Source organism: Grammomys surdaster, unplaced genomic scaffold (genome assembly GCF_004785775.1).
Source record: "Grammomys surdaster isolate TR1022 unplaced genomic scaffold, NIH_TR_1.0 125946, whole genome shotgun sequence".
In the NCBI taxonomy this organism is placed as follows: domain Eukaryota; kingdom Metazoa; phylum Chordata; class Mammalia; order Rodentia; family Muridae; genus Grammomys; species Grammomys surdaster.
This window is the reverse complement of record NW_021620768.1, coordinates 894,677-905,670: the sequence shown is the minus strand read 5'-3', so window position 1 is coordinate 905,670 and position 10,994 is coordinate 894,677.

Genomic DNA, 10,994 nt, shown 5'->3' with positions numbered 1-10,994 from the left:
ACACAGACATATACACATAGAGACACACACAGACATATACACATAGAGACACACAGACATATACACATAGAGACACACAGACATATACACACAGAGACACATTTACATAGATTCACACAGATACACATATACACATAGACACATACACACAGAGACACACAGACACACATGCAGAAACACAGATTCACAAATATAAGTACACAGGAGCATATACATACAGACACACACACAGACACACACACAGATACATACACAGACACACATGGACACATACACAGACACATATGTATAGATATACACACAGACACACTTGGCACAGACACACAGACACACACATAGAGACACACACAGACATACACACAGACACACATAGACATAGACACACACATTTAGAGACACACAGACATAGACACACACACAGACACACACTAAGACACAAACACATACACACAAGCATTTGAGCCCAGTACAGAATTTATGTAGAAATGTACAGTGAAAGTCATTTTTGTAGTGCTGGATGGGATAGCTCATACTTATAGAATCAGCAAAGACAGGAGGCTTGCCCCTAGTTCAAGGCCAGCCTGTGCTACAAAGAGTTTGAGGCCAGCAAAGATGCCATAGGCAGGCCCTGACTCAAATAAAACAAATCAATAAAAGTTATGAAAAGAAAGTCATTGAGACCTTTGAAGCCAGGGGCCAAGTAATCAGATCGACTGGACAAAACCTGAGCTTTTCAGTGCTCTATTGAACCAGCGGCAGGTAGGATTGTTGATGTGCAGAGAAGCAAAAGGCAGAGAGACTGAAAATTGCCAGATAGAGAGCTGGATCCTGTACAGTGAGACCAGACTGGGATCCAGGGGCCAGAAAGGCAGGAATTAAGAGGAGACAGTGACAGCCACAGGGTTATCAGGAGAGACCTCAGAGGCTCCAGAGGTTGTGGGAATGGCTGGCTCTGAGGCTGCCAATGATATTAGCTAAGGCTGCAAAGGCGCTGGGACTTGGGTAGTTCCGCTGGGATCCTGAAGGAGCAGCCAGCTTCCTCTTTGCTCAGTTCCTTTCCCTTCTTCCCTGACCTGGTATCCCTCCTGCTTTTGGGGATGGCAACTTTGGGGAGAGACTCCCTCAGCACCTCCCGCATGGGTCTTAGATCTCTACCTAGTGTCTGACGGCAGCCCCACTCCTGTGGCCCAAAGTTTAGAACTCCAAACTCAGGCACTTTATGTCAACTCCCGTAGGGTTGATAAGTCACAGGTGCTGCAGGGAATGGGCCGTGGAGGCCCATGTTGTCACCAGCTTCAGCCTGAGGCCCTGCCCCTCCTCTGACCTTCTCAGCTGCCTTCAGTTTACCCCCCCCCCCCTTCCCGGCCCCCCCCCCACCTTCCCTACTCTCTTCCCTCCAGTTTTCCTACCCACCTGTGGCCTCCTATTGTTGGGCTGTTTGCTGTGCTTCCTCCTCAGCTCTCTGTGTGGTCTCTGGTCACCCTTGCTCCCTGCCAGGTGGCTGATCTCTCTGGGTCTCAGTCTCACCACCTATCATATCATCCAGCCCTGTTCTGTGCTGGTAGACCTCGTGCCACTTTTGCCTCTTGCCCTTTTCTGTCTCTCCTTGCCCTGGGCTCCCTTTCCACAAATGCCTCCAGCGTTCGCTCTCTTCCCACAACTCGTGTCTTATTCATCATATTTTTATCCAGTGTTCCTTAGGGGAGCCTCCTGAACACTGCACCCCGGCCTTTAGTCTCTACACCAGGAACAAGAAATCCCGTGTGGCAGGCACTAAGGGGGCAGCAGGGCAAGCCCGGCAGGAGATGAAAGTTTGAGCAAACCGTTGAGCTGGGTGAGCTCACGACTGCCCTGGGCAGGCTGTTAGATCAGCCGGAAAATCAGGGTAGCAGCAGAGGCAGCGGGCACCCGGGCACCCGGGCACCTGGGCATTCGGGCATCGGAGGCCTCAGTCCCTAAACCAACCCTATGTCTACATCCAGCCTAGACTGCTAGGCTAGACCTGAGCCCTTCACTTTCCATCAAGTCTGAAGCTGTCTAAGTTGTTCTGTGCTTGAATCTCTATGCTCTGGAGGCCCCAGTGCCCTTGGGCAAAGCCAGAGAGACCAAGTACCAGCATCCCCTACCCCCATCCCACCCCCCAGGACATGGGACGTTCTCTTGGCTTAGTGCCTGCATCTGTGCTCACTACCATAAAGGCTCTCATACTCCAGGATTCTTGGCCCTGGCTCTTTGGGAAAGGGTTCCAAGGGTCCGAGGAAGGAAGAAGGGCAGGGGGATGGAGCAGAATCCAGAGGCATGCATCCTTTTAGTTCATCCAGTCAGGCTCAGGAGGAAGCTTCTCTGTCCTGTACCCCACTCCATGAGGCTCTCCAACTCCTCTGCCTCCATCTGCTCCTCTGTCAGCCTCAACAACTGCCCTTTTACCCCTGTCCGTCCCCCACCCCAACCCCCGCCTGCCCTGCCCGCCCTGGGCATCAATGAGCCTGGGGGGCGGCGGAGCATGGCTCCAATGGACCCACAAGGTTAGCTGGATGAGAAGTTGACTGAGATCTTGGTTATTTGCTCACCATTCACCCCAGAGTCTGGACTGTTCCAGAGAGTAGACACTGGCCCCCACCTTCAGAGAAGAATCCCTTACAACACTGGACCAGTGCCCCTGTGACATCCTCCCACAGATGCCGGGGGATGCTCTCTGCCCCGAGTGCACAACTCCAGCTCTGTGCCATTCCTCTGGAGAGAGAAAAGCATGCCACACCTGTGGGCTTCAGCTTCTTACATCCCCCTCCCAATCCATAACTGGCTCCATATCCGGGTGCACAGAGAAGCCCTGTCTCAGACCTGCCAGGGTGGCTTACCGCCTTGGACCATCAACTCCGCGCGCAGTCCGCTTCCTTCTGGCTCGCTCCTTGCCCTTGCTCATCATGCGTTAGGGTTCCTTAAAATGAGAGCAGGATCTCCAAGCTCCCAGGGGAGCTGATGCGGTTTGCAGACAGTACCATTAACTCTTTGAGGGCCAGCGGCATGGCCCAATGGCTTATCCAGGCACTCGATACACATGCACGTACACCTTGGAGCAAGGTAGGACCTCTTCCTGTGGGGTGGCTGGCTCCTAAAGCACCTACTAGGGAGATTTCCTCATTTTCAATTCTTCTAAAGGTTACTGACCCGCTGGGACGTCCTGCGAGTTGTCTAGCCATCCATTCGTTCAGCCCAGCTTCTGAGTAGCTTTCTGTGGAGATGTGAGTTCAGATCTAAAACTGACCTCATACCTCCCAGACTTACCTGCAACTCCCACCTTTGCCCGAGCTGCGTTCTCACTCACTCACTCACTCACTCACTAGTGCAAGATTGTCTCAATCTTTCCTTCTTTGGCTTGAATAAAATGATATAGTTTATATACACAAATAACTTAATAAACATACACAAACATATATATATATATATATATTTAGTAGTACTGAAGACATGGTTAGGCAAATTCTTCCACCACTGAGTTCCACCTCCCAGGTGATAATTATTCAAGGTAATTTCTTTAAAGAGTTAAAGGCACTTAATATGTTTATTTTCTTATGGTTCTAGAGATTTTTTTAAAAAAATATTTAGACTTTATTAATTTGACTTGAAGTTAGACAACAGGAAGAACTTCCAACTAAGGATTAAGTCAGCTGGGAGACAGTTACTACAGGGGCATCAGACAGCTCAATGAGGAACAAGATAAGGGCTAGAATCCCAGGACATCCTGGGGAGGAGATGAGAACTTAGCTGAGATGCTTAAGGAACAGGATTTCAGGTTGATACTTGGGGACCAAGCCACCCTGGAGTCTGTCAGGAAGAAGGCTGATGGACATTGTTGGGGGTCAGTATGATCTCCCTGTCTTCACTGACTCCTGGAGGCCAGGCCCCACCCCTCAGCATGGAGGGCATAGAATTACATTCTGGGCTTGTTTTCTGGTTAAATCAACCGAAGCTAACGTGATGGACAGGTAGGAGAGGGGCTGATTGATGGAAGACAAGAGCTTGGGCCTCAGGGAGGGAGGAAGGGAGGGTTCTGGTGGAGGCAGAGCTCCTTAGGCCAGAGCTTCACAGGAAGGGTAACAGCTACAGTGACAGACGGCAAGGGGAGACACACAGTGAGGGAAGAGGAGACAGCGACGTCCTGCTGTCTGTCTTAGGTGCTGGGTCCTCATTGCAGGAGGCTTCCCTGCCCCTTGCCCACCATTGCCCACCAACCCTAAGAGTTTGAAGACTGGGCACAGAGCCTCCTGTCCACCTTGAACACCAATAGACAGGAGGCTCCTCCGCAGGCTACTGCTACTACAGGACAAAGTCCCTTACAGGACACAAGCCGAGGCCAGGGTGAGAGCTGGAGAGACTGGCTGCTTCTACGTAGTTTTCATCTCTTCTCCTCTGCTGCTTGGTCACCACCCCAGCATACTTCCTCTCATCTTCCGGGACACTGGACATGGCAGTCCTCCTTGCTGCCAGCCTCCAGCTTCTCTGTCTTCCTGGTCCATCCATGTGTTTCCTCCACAAGATAGAAGCAAAGTGGGTGGAGCCCTGGGGTAACAGGCTCTGGTCATCGAGCAGGATACCAGGAGGCACCCATACCTCCCCTGTATCCACCCACCAGCCAGCTCCTCCCACGGCCTTCAGACACAGTTAATTCACTCACGTTTGTAGAGACAGGACCTTATTCTAGCTGAGTATGGCCCTTGCTGGCTTTGAATTCACAGCAATGTCCCTGCCTCAGCATGCAGGTGAGATTTCAAGAGTGCACCGCCTCATCAGCTCGGTTGGGGTTTTTAAGTTGAGTGTAGGGATTTATGCCTGTAATCCTAGCACTGTGGAAAGCTGAGGCAGGAGGACCACAAGTTCAAGGCCAACGTGACCTACACAGTGAACTTTGAGTCCAGCCTGTACAACTTATCAAAATCCTGGTTAAAAACAAAAAATAAAAATAAGGTTAGGGAGGAGCTGTATGGGAGAATGTTTGTCTAGTATATGGGAAACCCGGGGTTCAATCTCTAGAACCATAGGGAAAACCAAAAACCTCCAACAAAGTGAGCCAGGTCTGGTGGCCCACACCTGTTATCCCAGCCTCGAGACACAACAGTAAGAGCATCAGGAGTTCAAGGTCAGCCAGCGCTACATATTGAGTTTGAGGCTAGCCTAGGCTACATATTGAGTTTGAGGCTAGCTGAGGCTACATGAGAACCTGTCTGAAAAACAAAATAAAAACCAATGAACCCATGAATCAACCAACCAAGATGTCAAATTTGTCTCCAAGAATATCCATGCCAACAGCTCTTCTATTCCGTCTGCTCACTCCTCTCAGCTGCCCTGGCGTGGTGATACAGTAACAGGCCTGTGCTGACTGCAGGGGTGCTGTAGAAGCCTGCTTCCATTTGGGGGTAAGAGACAGTCCTTCTGGTTTGAGGTTGGATGGGGCTGGGCTGGGCACAGGGGGATGAGGTGGGTGGGAGGGGCGCTTCCTTTCAGCTGTGCTGGGCCCCAAGGCTTGGGACTCATGAAACACAGGTACACTGGAGGGACAGCCCTCTGACCTCCATGGGGCTCCAGGACTTCCTCATCTTTGCTTTGATGTGGGGTTGGTAAAACCACTCCATGGAGGCGAGCTCTGTGTGGCTCAGACCTCCGGCAAGGCTTCGCCGGGGCTTGGGAATGGAGGCAGGACTCCTCTCCCCAGTCTGGTGCAGTGAAGTTCCCAGGACCCATTGGGATTTCTAGGGAGCTTGTTTGGCCAGTTTGGTCATCACAGCAGACACACTTAGAAGCACATCTGGCCAGCTGTTGGAGAAAGAGGGGCCCAGCCCAATATTTCCTTCCTTCCCTGTGTCCAAATCAGGGGACGAGGATGTGGCCTCAATGGACTCAGAAAGGAAGATGGGCTCCTGAAGAAGAATGAAGACCCTTGGTGGCCAGAGATGGCCAAGGGAAGGAAGGAGGTACAGAGGAGAGGGAGATGCTGGGGCTGTTAGGCCAGCGAGGTGGGCGAGGGGGTGAGGGGAGCTGGTGCTGCCAGCCTGTGGTGTCCTGGGGACTGGAGACCCTTCAAGTCCCATTAGCTGCAATAGAAGGTGACATGTGGGATCGATTCCAATCGAGGCAACAGACTCCCAGTAATAAACCTATTTCATTCACACTTCTCGCCCCCACTGCTGCCTAGAGAGGAGGACTCCTGCTGCTGTCACAGAGGCTGCTGTGGCCCAGCCCTGCCGGCTGTTGGAGGATCCTGTGTGCCTGCCCAGGCCCTTGCCTTCCCAGTGGGAGCAGGGACAGACCAGGAGTGTGTGGACTGGCTCCCCCGGGGCACAGGTGGAAGCCTCTTTGTGTTCCTCTGTCAGAAGGAGGGCTGGGTCCAGTGTGGGTGTCTGAATTCAACTGTCCGCCTCAGTGGGACAAGCCATATTGTGACAAGCCATAGTGAAATGAGTGTGCATTCCTCTGTGGCTGTCTGCCTGAGGCTGTATTTGTGTGTGGGTGTCTGTGTCAGCTTTTGTGTTTCCAGCGTCTGTGTGCCTATCTGTCCATGAATGCCTGTCACACGTGGGTGTGTGAGCCCCACATAAGCTTTGAGAGTGAGGTCTGGGTTTCGGTGGCTGTCTGCATCGTGCTTTGTCTTAGAGACTGTGGTGATTGTGTATTTGTATCTGGTCTGCCTTTGTCTCTTGGGCACTGGGGAAATGCTGCTGAAATCCCAGCACTCACAGGAAAACCCTGCCCCAACCTAATCAGTCAGGCAGTATCCTGAGGGCCACTCAACCACCCTGTTTTCCCAGGGCCAAGAGCTGCTCAGATGCTGGATTTTCAGAAATCAGTCAGACGGTCTCAGAAAAATCCAGGCAGCTGGTCTTGCTACTTGCAGGTCTGGACTCAGGGAAGCTAGTGAACAAAAGTGCAGGTAGCCGAGAAGGAACAGCAGGAGAAAGGCTGAGAAAAGAGGCAGAAGAAAGGTCAAGGTGTTTGGACAGAGGGAGAACTGGAAAGACTACCAGGGCAGTAGTAGTAGGAGTTCCCCTCAGGCACAGAGGGAGGAAGCTAAGGAAAGAGGGGTGGCTTGTCACTACTCCGGAACACTGTAGAGGAGGGTTGTGCTGGGTCCTTTGTGGGACAACGTTGGAGCCTGGTAATCTGCAGATACAGGGCCTGGTCAGGACTCCCCTGTCCTTCCTGCACATCTCACCTGACACTGTGCTGGCCAGGGTAAAGGGGTGAGGGTCAGTCAGTTCACTTTCTGGTGCCTGCCTTCTAGCCCTTCCCTGCCTCTGCCTGGCGGGTTCCTTCCTCAAAGGAGATATTCAGGGCCCAGAAGTCCTGAGTAAGGGACAGGGGAATGGGGGAAAGCAGAGGTTCTGAGGGGAGGCAGTGCTGGCTCACGATCTAGAAGGGTCTAAACAAACGCATGGTGCTCCTTATGAATTTCCGGCTCCTCTAGTACCTGGCATACAGGTGAGGATCTTTAGGAGAGCCAGGGCTTTGTCTTGCTTTCTAGCAGTTTGATTTTTTGTGGATGTGAGAAGGGGTATCAGATCTCAGCATATAAGACCAGGCTAGCCTTGAATTTGTGTTCCTCGCCTCCTGAGAGACTGTAAGCTTGCAACCCTGTGACCAGCTTTGCCAGCTTTGGATGGTGTCTGGGCTGACAGTAGGAAAGAGGCCTTAGTTCTCTGTATTCCTCCTTACTCCTGTCTGCTCTAGGAGTTTGCTGCACTGGGCCTCACAAGAGAGCACCCCAGGGGAGCATCACAGGGGAGCACTCCAGGGGAGCATCACAAGGGAGCACCCCAGGGGAGCACAAAGGAGACTGCAGAAGTCTCTGGAAGGCTAGAAGGCTACCTGCTCAGACAGGAGCTTCCAGCCTCTGCCGCCCGACCCTATTGTGCCTGATGAAGTGTTTATGGGACCTGAGTCCTTGGCAGAACCTCCAGGATTTAAGATGCCTGGAGGCAGCACCAGTATCCACTTCCTAAACAGAGTTCTTAGGTGAAGTGTGAGTGGGACTTCAAGGGTGTCTTCGTCCCCTGGCCCACTGCTGACACTTTTGAGAGTGCATGATAGCAACTGTCCCTGCCAGGTGCTCCTGGAGGCAGTGTCTTGTGTTTTAGTATGGAATGCTTGGATGCCAAGAAACAGAGAGTGGGCTAGCTGGTGGGACATGGTCCCCTCGGTCCCTCCAGCCTTCTTCCAGGTGCTTGTGACATGTGGCATCAGGTTCTCCTTGATCACTGCCATCAGGGCTATGCTTTGAAGATGGTAGAGAACTGACTCCTGCAGGATACCACTCCCTGTGGGGCTTGCTTCATCAGAGTGGGCAGGGGAGGGAGGGGTTTGAGGGAGGGCAAGGCTGTTGTTCTCAAGAGCTCCCTGGGAAACTGTGACTCTTTCCTCAGACTGGGGATCTTAGTCTGGGACCACAGCACTGAGGATTTGAAGTTTGGAAAACTGTACTCCTAGGGTCTGTGGGGGGAGGCAAAGAAAAGAGGGAGGAGGATGGGAAGAAGGATGCACACAAGGAGTGCTGTGGCCTAAGACACATGTGACTTAGGATGCCCTGAATGAACAGTAGGACAGGTGAAGGCAAGACTGTGGTTTAGAGGTAGGGTGTCCAGAGCCTGTGGTAGGCCATAACTGGGGTGCCCCAGGGATGGCAGTTATTGGAGCAGCTGAGGCCCTAGGCCTCTGGAGTTTGGGGGTCACTCATGGACTATTTTTCCTGGACCCCTGAGAACCTGATGTGGGTCCTGGCTAGACAATTTTGCTGTCCAGAGCCACAGAGAATTTCCTGGAAGAGAATTTAGAGGCTCCAAGAGGCTCCGAGCACAGCCAGTCCACCCCTCTCTCTACCTCATTCCCTGCTTCTGCCCAAACACTAACCCGAAGCAGCCTAACCGAGCTTCTATTCCTGTGGTAAGGAACCCTGTGTCAGGTCGACGAGAAAAAACAAGAGAGAAGAGAAAGCCAGAGAATGTGGAGCCCAAATGAGACACGAGATAAAGCAATTACATGGTCAATACTGGTGAAATTGAGTAATCCAGCCGATCAATATCATGAGCTCGGGTGCTCCTGCTCTCAGCCCGCCTACATCTTCTCCCGTCCCTCTTAAAAATTCATCTGTCAGTCCACCCCCCACCCCGGCCTTTAAATTTGGGATCCTGAAATTGTCATTCCTGCATCCAACCTGTGTCAGCTGCTAACTCCCTCTTTCTTCCCAGTGGGCCCCATTTTCAACTGCCTCCTGGGTTGATGCCTTCCCTTCTCCTCCATGTCCCCCACCTTGTTACACCAGTGGCTACTTCCAAGGTTGCCTGGGTGGTGAGAACGAGTTCCGCCACCTCTCTGAGTCTGTCTTCTGAGTACAATCCTCCATGTGCAAAGCCCCGCCCACATGCCAGTGCTGGCTGAACTGGACTCTGAGAGCAGGCAGGGAGCTGGGAGGAGGCCCTGGGCCCCACCCATTCAAAGGTACTTGTAGGGGCTGCAGTGCAGGTGCCACCACTGAAGGTCACTTGCCCATCTGGGGGCTTCCAGTTCGTAGGTGGGCACTTGAGGGCTGTGGTTCCTGAGACATGAGAACTTGTGACTTCAGGAACAGCAGAGCTTCTCTGCCTAAGCACTGAAAAGTCTATGGCGACCAGAAGAGTTGGAAGTTCAAGGATGTGAGTGTGTGCATGTGTGTTGAGTGTGTGTGTTTGTGTGAGCGCGTGCACATGTGTAGGGTGTGTGGTAGTACAAAGAAAAGTTATGGCACTGTGGAGGCAGGCAGGTCTGGAATAGGAGCCAGCGCCCTTCCCCTCCACGTTTACCTGCCTGCCTCTACTGCTACACTGTGGGTGGTACCTGGGCTGGTGGAATAAACGACTGGCCACTGTTTCTTGTATTTCAGTGCATTCTGTTGGCTGTCCGCGCTACTCCCCCCACCCCCCCCCACACTTCCCAAGTGTGAGCACTTACAAAGCCAGCATCAGCACACCAGTGGCCAGCAGACACCGGCCAAAATTGGCTTGCTGGCTGGCTGACAAGCTCTGGTCCTAAGGTTGGTACAGGCAAGTGCCAACAATTTCTCACAGAGAGACATGGGATTTCTTAAGGCAGTCAGTAGCCCACCCCTTCCCAGTCACTGTGACAGGACATCGAGGCAAGGCCTGGACTCGAAGCTCAGGCTGCTGGGTACTCGCTGTTGACCTTAGGCAGTTCCTCTAGCTTTCCTGCCTTTTGTTTTCTTCACCCACACAGTGGGGATAACAATAGCTCACATCTGCAGCCAGAGATGCCAGATTAACCTCTGCCCTCATCCTCTTGTTCTCCCTCCTGGGAGACAGGCCAGTGAGTTCCTGACACACTGGCCTTCCGCTCTCAGGACCGGGGCTGTGAGGCTTGGCCATGTCCAGGGGTTGTGGCTGGAGGTGGAGTAACTAGGCTTAGTGAACTGACAGAACTGGGATGGGGACAGATGCCTGCTGCTGTTTGTCCTTCACCTCTGTGGTTTTGCTGGCATCGCCTGTGTTTATGGTGTGTACCCCGTTGTTTGCTGACCTAATTCCTAGAGACTGGAGCTGGGTGAGAGAGCTTGGGTGGAGCTTCTGCCTCCTTTCAACAGGGGACCATCACTGTTCCCCTGGGGTAGGCAGAGGTGGTGTAGGTGGACTGCCTGCTCCTCTGCATTCTGGGAATGCTTTGATCTGTGCGTTCTTTTCTTCCCAGCCTCAGGAGCCCATTTGACCAGAGGGAAACCTCCACAGGTGCTGGCCATTCCAGCGGCGTTCTTGCTAAGGGCTCAACTCCAGACTGGAACACCCTGGACTAACACGGGAAGAAACCTCAAGGCTGGCTTGCCCGGCACATTCTGACTGTCTGGTTCTTGGCAGATGGGAGGGAGGAAGTGTCTTAGTGGGCAAACTGTGATAGTATGAGTTTTGGAGCCAAGAACGGCTCCAAAGTTCCAAGCTTCACTGAGACAGTGTCTTCACTGT